Raw genomic sequence first — 11,390 nt, 5'->3', positions numbered from 1 at the left:
CCCATTCATTGTTCTTCTACATTTATACCAAGCAGGCAGCTCAAAAGGAGTGTCTTCTGCTGCAGCTCAGGGTGCTCATGCTCTCCCTGAGCTTCATTGGTTGGATCTGAGTCTTAGACATTGTATGTTGAGCCTGGTTTCAACTTACGATGGGTCAGAAAAGACTATTGTATGTTGAAAATATTGTATCCTGGGGCCATGTATCTTGAGGGACCACTTTACATACCGTTCCTTCTATTGCCCCACCAGGGGTGTAGCTAAAGGGGGTACAGAGGTAGCAGTCACTACTGGGCCCAGCAGCCTGGGGGGGCCCAAAGACCCTTGAGCCACATAAGAAGACACTGGTATTATAGAAAGTGCATGCTGGTCAAGTTACACCTCTGGCTGGAGGGAAGGGGTCAGGTCAAAAATTTGGCATGGGGGGCGTTGCCGTTTCAATTTTTTTATGCCTCAGGCAGCACGAAGGTTATGTGCTTCCCTGCCCTGGCCACAAAGCACTGAGGGAAAGGGGGCCCAAGCTGAACTCTTGGACCAGGGCCCATGAGACTTTAGCTATGCTCCTGCACCCTACTACCTAAAGCGGAGCGATCCCACTGTCTTCGAATCTATCCCTACTTATCGGTGACCTAGATAGATAAGGGAAGAGGGGAAGTGGGTTGCCCTATCAATTAGAGGCTAATATGGAGATAGAGGGTAGTAAAGATCCTGAAATAATGATGAGGAGAGCAAAATAGTGCACTTGATGATTTGTATAGGTCTTACTTTGCTGTTATTGAATAATACGAAGGTCTAGTACTTGACTCTCACAAATATTACTGGCTCATACAGTTGCAAGAAAAAGTATGTGAACCCTTTGGAATGATATGGATTTCTGCACAAATTGGTCATAAAATGTTATCTGATCTTCATCTAAGTCACAACAATAGACAATCACAGTCTGCTTAAACTATTAACACACAAAAAATTAAATGTTACCATGTTTTTATTGAACACACCATGTAAACATTCATAGTGCAGGTGGAAAAGGTATGTGAACCCCTAGACTAATGACATCTCCAAGAGCTAATTGGAGTGAGGTGTCAGCCAACTGGAGTCCAATCAATGAGATGAGATTGGAGGTGTTGGTTACAGCTGCCCTGCCCTATAAAAAAAAAAAAAAAACACACACCAGTTCTGGGTTTGCTTTTCACAAGAAGCATTGCCTGATGTGAATGATGCCTCGCACAAAAGAGCTCTCAGAAGACCTACGATTAAGAATTGTTGACTTGCATAAATCTGGAAAGGGTTATAAAAGTATCTCCAAAAGCCTTGCTGTTCATCAGTCCACGGTAAGACAAATTGTCTATAAATGGAGAAAGTTCAGCACTGCTGCTACTCTCCCTAGGAGTGGCCGTCCTGTAAAGATGACTGCAAGAGCACAGAGCAGACTGCTCAATGAGGTGAAGAAGAATCCTAGAGTGTCAGCTAAAGACTTACAAAAGTCTCTGGCATATGCTAACATCCCTGTTAATGAATCTACGATACGTAAAACACTAAACAAGAATGGATTTCATGGGAGGATACCACAGAGGAAGCCACTGCTGTCCAAAAAAACATTGCTGCACATTTACAGTTTGCACAAGAGCACCTGGATGTTCCACAGTAGTACTGGCAAAATATTCTGTGGACAGATGAAACCAAAGTTGAGTTGTCTGGAAGAAACACACAACACTATGTGTGGAGAAAAAGAGGCACAGCACACCAACATCAAAACCTCATCCCAACTGTGAAGTATGGTGGTGGGGGCATCATGGTTTGGGGCTGCTTTGCTGCGTCAGGGCCTGGACGGATTGCTATCATCAAAGGAAAAATTAATTCCCAAGTTTATCAAGACATTTTGCAGGAGAACTTAAAGCCATCTGTCCACCAGCTGAAGCTCAACAGAAAATGGGTGTTGCAACAGGACAACGACCCAAAGCATAGAAGTGAATCAACAACAGAATGGCTTAAACAGAAAAAAATAAGCCTTCTGGAGTGGCCCAGTCAGAGTCCTGACCTCCACCTGGGAACTGGAATATTTCACTTTGTATACATGAGGTGAGATAAGTGTAAATTATTACTTTTTATGGTTTCCTAGACACCATTGGATCTTCTGATCCATGTGGGTGAGACTTTGGGGTAGGGTAGATTTTTTTTAACCTTTGCTGGTTATACAAAGTTGAGTCACATTATTATGACCACTTCCTACTTTCGACTGACAGTGCTGAACTCATGAAGGAAGTCACGTGTTCTGAGATGGCTTGGTGGGTATAAAAGGTGGGTGATAGGCTGTCTGTACACCAATCCCTCGCTGGTATCATGATTAATAGGGGTGATTTATCAGAGTTGTAAAAAGGCGTGATTATTGGCTTTCGGCCCAATGGTGGAGGTATTTCTGAAACTGCGCAGTTTGTGAATTTGTCTTGTACTGCTGTGGTGTAAGTGTATTGTGAGTGGACACATGGCACCATTTCAAATACGTGACATGGAAACTTTGGAGCACCATGTGCCACTGATGTGAGAGGTGAACGTCAGCTACGAAGGTGCGGACTGTCACGCTACAGTGGAGCATCTTACCTCCAAAATGAACCAGGAGGCTATTAGACGTGGGTCTAAAACAACAGTTCAGTGAACCCTACTGTCTGTGGGGCTTCAAAGTAGATGAATGGTCCCTGCACCTCTGCTAATGAAGTTGCATTGGACCTCCGCTGATTGGCAAAGAGTTCCCTTCTCCGATGAGCCACATTTTCTGCTTCATGGAATGGATGGACGTTGTTGTGTCAGGCGAGAAACATGAGAGAACAAACACCCTGCAACCTTTCTTGAAAGAACACAAGCTGGTGGTGGCAGTGTTATGGCCTGGAGAATATTTTTGTGGCATTCTCTGGGCCCACTCATTCATGTGGAAGGCACTCTCAACCAATGTGGGTATGAATCTATTCTTGCAGATCTCGTACAGCTATACAGTCGTGGCCAAAAGTTTTGAGAATTACATAAATATTGGAAATTGGAAAAGTTGCTGCTTAAGTTTTTATAATAGCAATTTGCATATACTCCAGAATGTTATGAAGAGTGATCAGATGAATTGCATAGTCCTTCTTTGCCATGAAAATTAACTTAATCCCCAAAAAAACTTTCCACTGCATTTCATTGCTGTCATTAAAGGACCTGCTGAGATCATTTGAGTAATCGTCTTGTTAACTCAGGTGAGAATGTTGACGAGCACAAGGCTGGAGATCATTGTCAGGCTGACTGGGTTAAAATAGCAGCCTTGACATGTTAAAAGGAGGGTGATGCTTGAAATCATTATTCTTCCATTGTTAACCATGGTGACCTGCAAAGAAACGCGTGCAGCCATCATTGCGTTGCATAGAAAACGCTTCACAGGCAAGGATATTGTGGCTACTAAGATTGCACCTCAATCAACAATTTATAGGATCATCAAGAACTTCAAGGAAAGAGGTTCAATTCTTGTTAAGAAGGCTTCAAGGCGTCCAAGAAAGTCCAGCAAGCGCCAGGATCGTCTCCTAAAGAGGATTCAGCTGCGGGATCGGAGTGCCACCAGTGCAGAGCTTGCTCAGGAATGGCAGCAGGCAGGTGTGAGCGCATCTGCACGCACAGTGAGGCGAAGACTTTTGGAAGATGGCCTGGCGTCAAGAAGGGCAGCAAAGAAGCCACTTCTCTCCAAAAAAAACATCAGGGACAGATTGATCTTCTGCAGAAAGTATGGTGAATGGACTGCTGAGGACTGGGGCAAAGTCATATTCTCAGATGAAGCCTCTTTCTGATTGTTTGGGGCATCTGGAAAAAGGCTTGTCCGGAGAAGAAAAGGTGAGCGCTACCATCAGTCCTGTGTCATGCCAACAGTAAAGCATCCTGAGACCATTCATGTGTGGGGTTGCTTCTCATCCAAGGGAGTGGGCTCACTCACAATTTTGCCAAAAAACACAGCCATGAATAAAGAATGGTACCAAAACACCCTCCAACAGCAACCTCTTCCAACAATCCAACAACAGTTTGGTGAAGAACAATGCATTTTCCAGCACGATGGATAACTAAGTGGCTCGGGGACCCAAACGTTGACATTTTGGGTCCATGGCCTGGAAACTCCCTAGATCTTAATCCCATTGAGAACTTGTGGTCAATCCTTAAGAGGCGGGTGGACAAACAAAAACCCACTAATTCTGACAAACTCCAAGAAGTGATTATGAAAGAATGGGTTGCTATCAGTCAGGAATTGGCCCAGAAGTTGATTGAGAGCATGCCCAGTCGAATTGCAGAGGTCCTGAAAAAGAAGGGCCAACACTGCAAATACTGACTCTTTGCATAAATGTCATGTAATTGTCGATAAAAGCCTTTGAAACATATGAAGTGCGTGTAATTATATGTCACTACATCACAGAAACAACTGAAACAAAGATCTAAAAGCAGTTTAGCAGCAAACTTTGTGAAAACTAATATTTTTGTCATTCTCAAAACTTTTGGCCACGACTGTACATGCTGATTGTCTTCCCTGGGACATATGAGATCTTCCAGTAAGACAACGCGACATGTCACACGGCTAGAAATGTCCAACATTGGTTGGAAAAGTATGACCAAGACTTCCGAGTTCTACCCTGGCCCCCTAATGCCCCAGACCTGAACCCAATTGATCATCAGTGGGACCACCTCAATAGTGGTGTTCACTCTATGGATCCTCCCCACACCCCCTCCAGCAGCTGTGGGATGCACTGCAGTCAGCATGGCTCCAGATACCTGTGACAACCTACCAGGACCTTATTGAGTCATTCCTAGGCCATCTAGCTACTGTCTGTGCTGTAGCTGGAAGTTACTCTGGATATTAGCTGGTGGTCATAATAATGTGCCTCGACTGTGTATAATTTAACTTCCTAAAATATACTATTTTGTGTTGCCATTCCATGCAAATTTGAAGAGATCTGCTTTCTGTCAATGAACAGCCCAAGCAGAACTTACAGACCTAGTCCTGCTGTTCCAATGAACATACAAACAATGGGTTCGTTTTGGTCTCTAGATATATACTTCCGATGAAAGGCATAGCCTCCATGATAAAAAATTTTTTTTTTTAGACCTGCACGGTATACATTTTCTTAACAGGAAGGTATGCTTTTCTATACAGTTAAAAAAAATTATACTTACTCATTTGTTATCTATCCACTACATGGGGTCTAATAGATGTACACTCACCTAAAGAATTATTAGGAACACCATACTAATACGGTGTTGGACCCCCTTTTGCCTTCAGAACTGCCTTAATTCTACGTGGCATTGATTCCACAAGGTGCTGATAGCATTCTTTAGAAATGTTGGCCCATATTGATAGGATAGCATCTTGCAGTTGATGGAGATTTGAGGGATGCACATACAGGGCACGAAGCTCCCGTTCCACCACATCCCAAAGATGCTCTATTGAGTTGAGATCTGGTGACTGTGGGGGCCATTTTAGTACAGTGAACTCATTGTCATGTTCAAGAAACAAATTTGAAATGATTCGAGCTTTGTGACATGGTGCATTATCCTGCTGGAAGTAGCCATCAGAGGATGGATACATGTTCTCATGCTGTTTACACCAAATTCGGACTCTACCATTTGAATGTCTCAACACAAATCGAGACTCATCAGACCAGGCAACATTTTTCCAGTCTTCAACAGTCCAATTTTGGTGAGCTCGTGCAAATTGTAGCCTCTTTTTCCTATTTGTAGTGGAGATGAGTGGTACCCGGTGGGGTCTTCTGCTGTTGTAGCCCATCCGCCTCAAGGTTGTGCGTGTTGTGGCTTCACAAATGCTTTGCTGCATACCTCAGTTGTAACGAGTGGTTATTTCAGTCAACGTTGCTCTTCTATCAGCTTGAATCAGTCGGCCCATTCTCCTCTGACCTCTAGCATCCACAAGGCATTTTTGCCCACAGGACTGCCACATACTGGATGTTTTTCCCTTTTCACACCATTCTTTGTAAACCCTAGAAATGGTTGTGCGTGAAAATCCCAGTAACTGAGCAGATTGTGAAATACTCAGACCGGCCCGTCTGGCACCAACAACCATGCCACGCTCAAAATTGCTTAAATCACCTTTCTTTCCCATTCTGACATTCAGTTTGGAGTTCAGGAGATTGTCTTGACCAGGACCACACCCCTAAATGCATTGAAGCAACTGCCATGTGATTGGTTGACTAGATAATTGCATTAATGAGAAATAGAACAGGTGTTCCTAATAATTCTTTAGGTGAGTGTATATAACATACGTGCCATAAACCACCATGAGGTGCACATTGCCTAAGGTGCTGGCACACAGTGCAGTTCTGACGTGCATTCGGGATGCAGTTTTCAATGTAGCCAGTTTAGCAGCCTGGTTAAACCCTGGTGTTCTGCATTGTGGGAATGATTTAAAGGGGTTTTGCCACTTCAGCAAATAGTATTCATTATGCAGAGAAAGTTTCCAAGGTTACGACCACCCTGCAGTCCAGCAGCCATGGCCGTGCTTGTACACTATAGAAAAAAGCGCCAGCTTACGTGAGCTCCCACGGTCCCGGCCACCAGAGTGGCTGGCATTTTTTTCCTATATTGTGCAAGCACGAGCACCACTGATGGATTACAGGGTGGTTGTAACCATGGAAACGAGCAGTGTGTAACATGATTGGAAAATGAACCAAGTCAGCAAAGAAGGCAATATGGACAATCACAATACATTAGTAAGTGCATTGTATTACCTTTCTCTACATGATAAATACCACGTGCTGAAGTGAGACAGCTCTTTAAGACTGCCCCCGGTCAACTATCAGTGACTGAGAGCTACATATGTACATATGTATACACACTTAGGCCTCATGCACACAAACGTATTTTTGGTTTGCATTTTTTACGGATCAAATGCGGAACCATTCATTTCTATGTGGCAGCAAAAACTAGTGTTATATGTGTGCTGTCCGCAACCATTTATCATGTAGAGAAAGTTAAAGGGGTTCTGCAGTTTGTTTAAACTGATGATCTATCCTCTGGATAGATCATCAGTCTCTGATCGGCGGGGGCACGACACCCGGGACCCCCGCCGATCAGCTGTTAGAGAAGGCAGCGACGCTCCAGCAGCACCGCGGCCTTCTCACTGTTTACCGCAGGCCCAGTGACGTCACCACTAGTATCACTGGCCTGGGCGGGGTTAAGCTCCATTCAAGTGAACGGAGCTTAGCCCCGCCCAGGCCAGTTGATACTAGTCGTGACGTCAGTGGGCCGGCGGTAAACAGTGAGAAGGCCGCGGTGCTGCTGCCAGAGTCGCTGCCTTCTCTAACAGCTGATCGGCGGGGGTCCCGGGTGTCGTGCCCCTGCCGATCAGATGCTAATGATCTATCCAGAGGATAGATCCTCAGTTTAAACAAACTGCAGAATCCCTTTAATACAAGCCACTTACTAATGTATTGTTCTTATCCATGTTGCCTCCTTTGCTGGATGTATTTTTCCATCACATTATACACTGCTCGTTTCCATAGCTACAACCACCCTGCAATCCATCAGTGGTGCTCGTGCTTGCAGACTGTAAGGGCTCATGTACACGACAGTATTTTGCGTTCAGTATACTGGCCGTTTTTTTAGTTCAGTATGCGGTACATATACTGAACCATTCATTTCAATGGTTCAGCAAAAAAAAACTGAAGTGTCTCCGTGTGCATTCCGTTTCAGTATTTCCGTACCGTGAAAAGATAGAACATGTCCTATTCTTGTCCGCAAATCACGGTGCTTGGCTCCATTCAAGTCATGGGGTCCGCAAAAAAAATGGAACACATACGGAAATGCATCCATATGTCTTCCGTTTCCGTTCCGTTTTTTGCTGAACCATCTATTGGAAATTTTATGCCCAGCCCAATTTTTTCTAAGTAATTACTGTATACTGTACATGACATATGGAAAAACGTAAAGGAAACACAATGGAGACAAAAAACTGAACAACGGATCCGTAAAAAACGGACCGCAAAACACTGAAAAAGCTATACGGTCGTGTGCATGAGCCCTAAGAAAAAATGCCAGCCTCTCTGGTGGCTGGGACCATGGGAGCTCACATAGGCTGGTGCTGATGGACTGCAGGGTGGTCGATACCATGGAAACTTTCTCTGCATAATAAATGCTATTTGCTGAAGTAGCAAAACCCCTTTAAGTAATTTCAGCTTGCAACAATAAAAAACTGCATCCTGAATGCATGTTAGAACTGCACTGTGTGCCATCACCCTTAGGCCTCATGCACACGGCCATTGGGAGGTCGTTCTGTGCATTGGGGAACGCAATTTGCGGTCCCCAATGCACGGGCAACATCCGTGCGGTGGCCAGGACGGATCGAGATTCATTCAACTTGAATGGGTCCGTGATCCGTCCGCACCGTAAAAAAATAGAACATGTTCTATTTTTTTGCGGTGCGCAGGCACGGACAGAAGCACTCCGTAGTGCTTCCGTATGGTTCCGTTCCTCACCGCAGCTCCAGATTGCAGACCCGTTCAAGTGAATGGGTCCGCATCCGTGATGCGGAGAGTGCACGGCCGGGCAACAGCTGTGTGCATGAGGCCTTAGGGTACGGCCACACTGTCAGGTTTCCTGATGAAGTTTAGGAAGTCAAAATCAGGAGTGTGTCATAAAAAGAGAAAGTATAAAGGACAGATACAACTTCACCTCTTTTATGAATCCACTCCTGGTTTTGGCTTCCAAAACTGCATTCAAAAAACCTGACTGTGTGGCCATGCCCTAAGGCTCCATTCACACTTCCGCAAATGGGTCCCATTCATGGACCCATTCATTTTCCATGGGGACGGAATGGATGCGGACAGCACACAGTGTGCTGTCAGCATCCGCATTTGGGGAGCGCGGCCCCGATCTTCTGGTCCGCAGCTCCGCAAAAGATAGAAAGTGTCCTATTCTTGTCCGCAGCTTGCAGACAAGAATAGGCATTTCTATAGGGGTGCCGGGCGGGTGTGTTGCGGGTCCGCAACACACCACGGACGTGTGAATGGAGCCTAAGGCGTGGGTTCCTGGACAAGACAGATGTGTACGATATATGACAGTCTATCAACCGTTTGTAAGAAAATAGGCAGCAAACTGTCAGGATGTGATAACCCGCTGAGATCCGAGCAGCAATGCCACCACGAAATCCCATTTCAGGAAATTTTGCGGCGGTGGAGTTCAGCCCGATCTATTGTGGATTTTCCACTGCTTATGTGTGGCTATACTTTATACTAAATGAAACTGAACAGATTAGGGCTGCAAACCACGGAGGAGCGGATCGGAGGATGGGAGTGGTAGTGGCTCTGGCTTCAACAGTCAATTACAGTGGCAATCATCACATCGATGCTCACAAGGACCAGAGCAGTGTTAGGCCTCATGCGCAAGGCCGTAACATGTTTTGCGGTCTGCAAATAGTGGATCCGCAAAACATGGATACCGGCTGTGTGCGTTCCGTATTTTGTGGAACGGAAGGTCTGGTCCTCAATAGACCAGTCCTATTCTTGTCCATGATATGGACAAGAATAGGACATGTTCTATTTTTTTTCCACGGGGCAGCGGAACAGACGTACGGATGCAGACAGCACACAGGGTGCTGTCCCCATCTTTTGCGCCCCAATTGAAGTGAGCGTGTGCATGAGGCCTTAGGAGGTCGCACATTTTCCTCTCTCAGGGCACACCCTGAAGTTGAGGCTCATGTCTGATGGTAGTTGGGATGCCCTTGATGTTACAGGTCTGGTGCAGGTGCACGGCAGGAGATGTAGGGTGAGGGATTCAGAAACCAAGCCAGTTGTGGAAAATAAAAATCTCTTTTTTCTAAAGTGCAGAACTACTGTAATCCAGCAGCAGTGGTCGTGTTTGCACACCATAGGAAAAAGCACTGGCCTCTCTGGTGGCCGGGACCTTGGAAGTGCATGTAGGAACGCATGCGCAGCAGCTCCAGCCCCTGCCACCGTGTATCTGCACTGCAGCAGTGGCCATAACCCCTGGAAACGAGCAGTGTATAATGGAAAAATTAATCCAGCCAGCAAAGGAGACAATATGGACAATCACAATACATTAGTAAGTGCCTTGTATTAACTGTGTCTACATGATAAATGCCACTTGCTGATGTGAGACAATCGCTTTAAACATGTAAAATTACAAAATGCACACGGTACGTATGACGTCACCACGTCGGATGGCGTGATGACGTAATCTCGCGCCGAGCGAGATTTCGCGTCTGATCTTAAAGCAAGATGCCGGCGGCCGGCCCATCGCGAGCAAATGGATGCCGTAAGTTTGATTAAAAAAAAAATTATGTTAATTTCACACTGTTTTTACACTAATATGCCGCAATCATGTACAGTACAGACCAAAAGTTTGGACACACCTTCTCATTCAAAGAGTTTTCTTTATTTTTATGACTATGAAGGCATCAAAACTATTAATTAACCCATGTGGAATTATATACATAACAAACAAGTGTGAAACAACTGAAAATATGTCATATTCTAGGTTCTTCAAAGTAGCCACCTTTTGCTTTGATTACTGCTTTGCACACTCTTGGCATTCTCTTGATGAGCTTCAAGAGGTAGTCCCCTGAAATGGTTTTCCGACAGTCTTGAAGGAGTTCCCAGAGATGCCTTCACTCTGCGGTCCAGCTCACCCCAAACCATCTCGATTGGGTTCAGGTCCGGTGACTGTGGAGGCCAGGTCATCTGGCGCAGCACCCCATCACTCTCCTTCATGGTCAAATAGCCCTTACTTTCAAAGTTTTCCCAATTTTTCGGCTGACTGACTGACCTTCATTTCTTAACCACCTCAGCCCCTATGGCTTAAACACCCTGAAAGACCAGGCCACTTTTTACACTTCTGACCTACACTACTTTCACAGTTTATTGCTCGGTCATGCAACTTACCACCCAAATGAATTTTACCTCCTTTTCTTCTCACTAATAGAGCTTTCATTTGGTGGTATTTCATTGCTGCTGACATTTTTACTTTTTTTGTTATTAATTGAAATTTAACGATTTTTTTGCAAAAAAATGACATTTTTCACTTTCAGTTGTAAAATTTTGCAAAAAAAAACGAGATCCATATATAAATTTTGCTCTAAATTTATTGTTCTACATGTCTTTGATAAAAAAAAAATGTTTGGGTAAAAAAAAAAATGGTTTGGGTAAAAGTTATAGCGTTTACAAACTATGGTACAAAAATGTGAATTTCCGCTTTTTGAAGCAGCTCTGACTTTCTGAGCACCTGTCATGTTTCCTGAGGTTCTACAATGGCCAGACAGTACAAACACCCCACAAATGACCCCATTTCGGAAAGTAGACACCCTAAGGTATTCGCTGATGGGCATAGTGAGTTCATAGAACTTTTTATTTTTTGTCACA

The 11,390-nt window shown here is 44.7% G+C and overlaps 1 long non-coding RNA gene across 1 annotated transcript; it reads right to left on the bottom strand.

The window, feature by feature from the left end:
- Positions 1-434: 434 nt before the first annotated feature.
- On the bottom strand, positions 435-10,742 carry LOC120981049. Its single transcript, XR_005774616.1, has 3 exons — positions 10,733-10,742; positions 9,505-9,514; positions 435-567 (listed from the first exon to the last, which is right to left on the bottom strand). It is a non-coding gene; the product is annotated as an uncharacterized LOC120981049 (long non-coding RNA).
- Between the last annotated feature and the right edge of the window lie 648 nt (positions 10,743-11,390).

Source organism: Bufo bufo, chromosome 10 (genome assembly GCF_905171765.1).
Source record: "Bufo bufo chromosome 10, aBufBuf1.1, whole genome shotgun sequence".
Classification (NCBI taxonomy): Eukaryota; Metazoa; Chordata; class Amphibia; order Anura; family Bufonidae; genus Bufo; species Bufo bufo.
The sequence above is the reverse complement of the archived record's forward strand: the minus strand, read 5'-3'. Positions and strand labels throughout refer to the sequence as shown.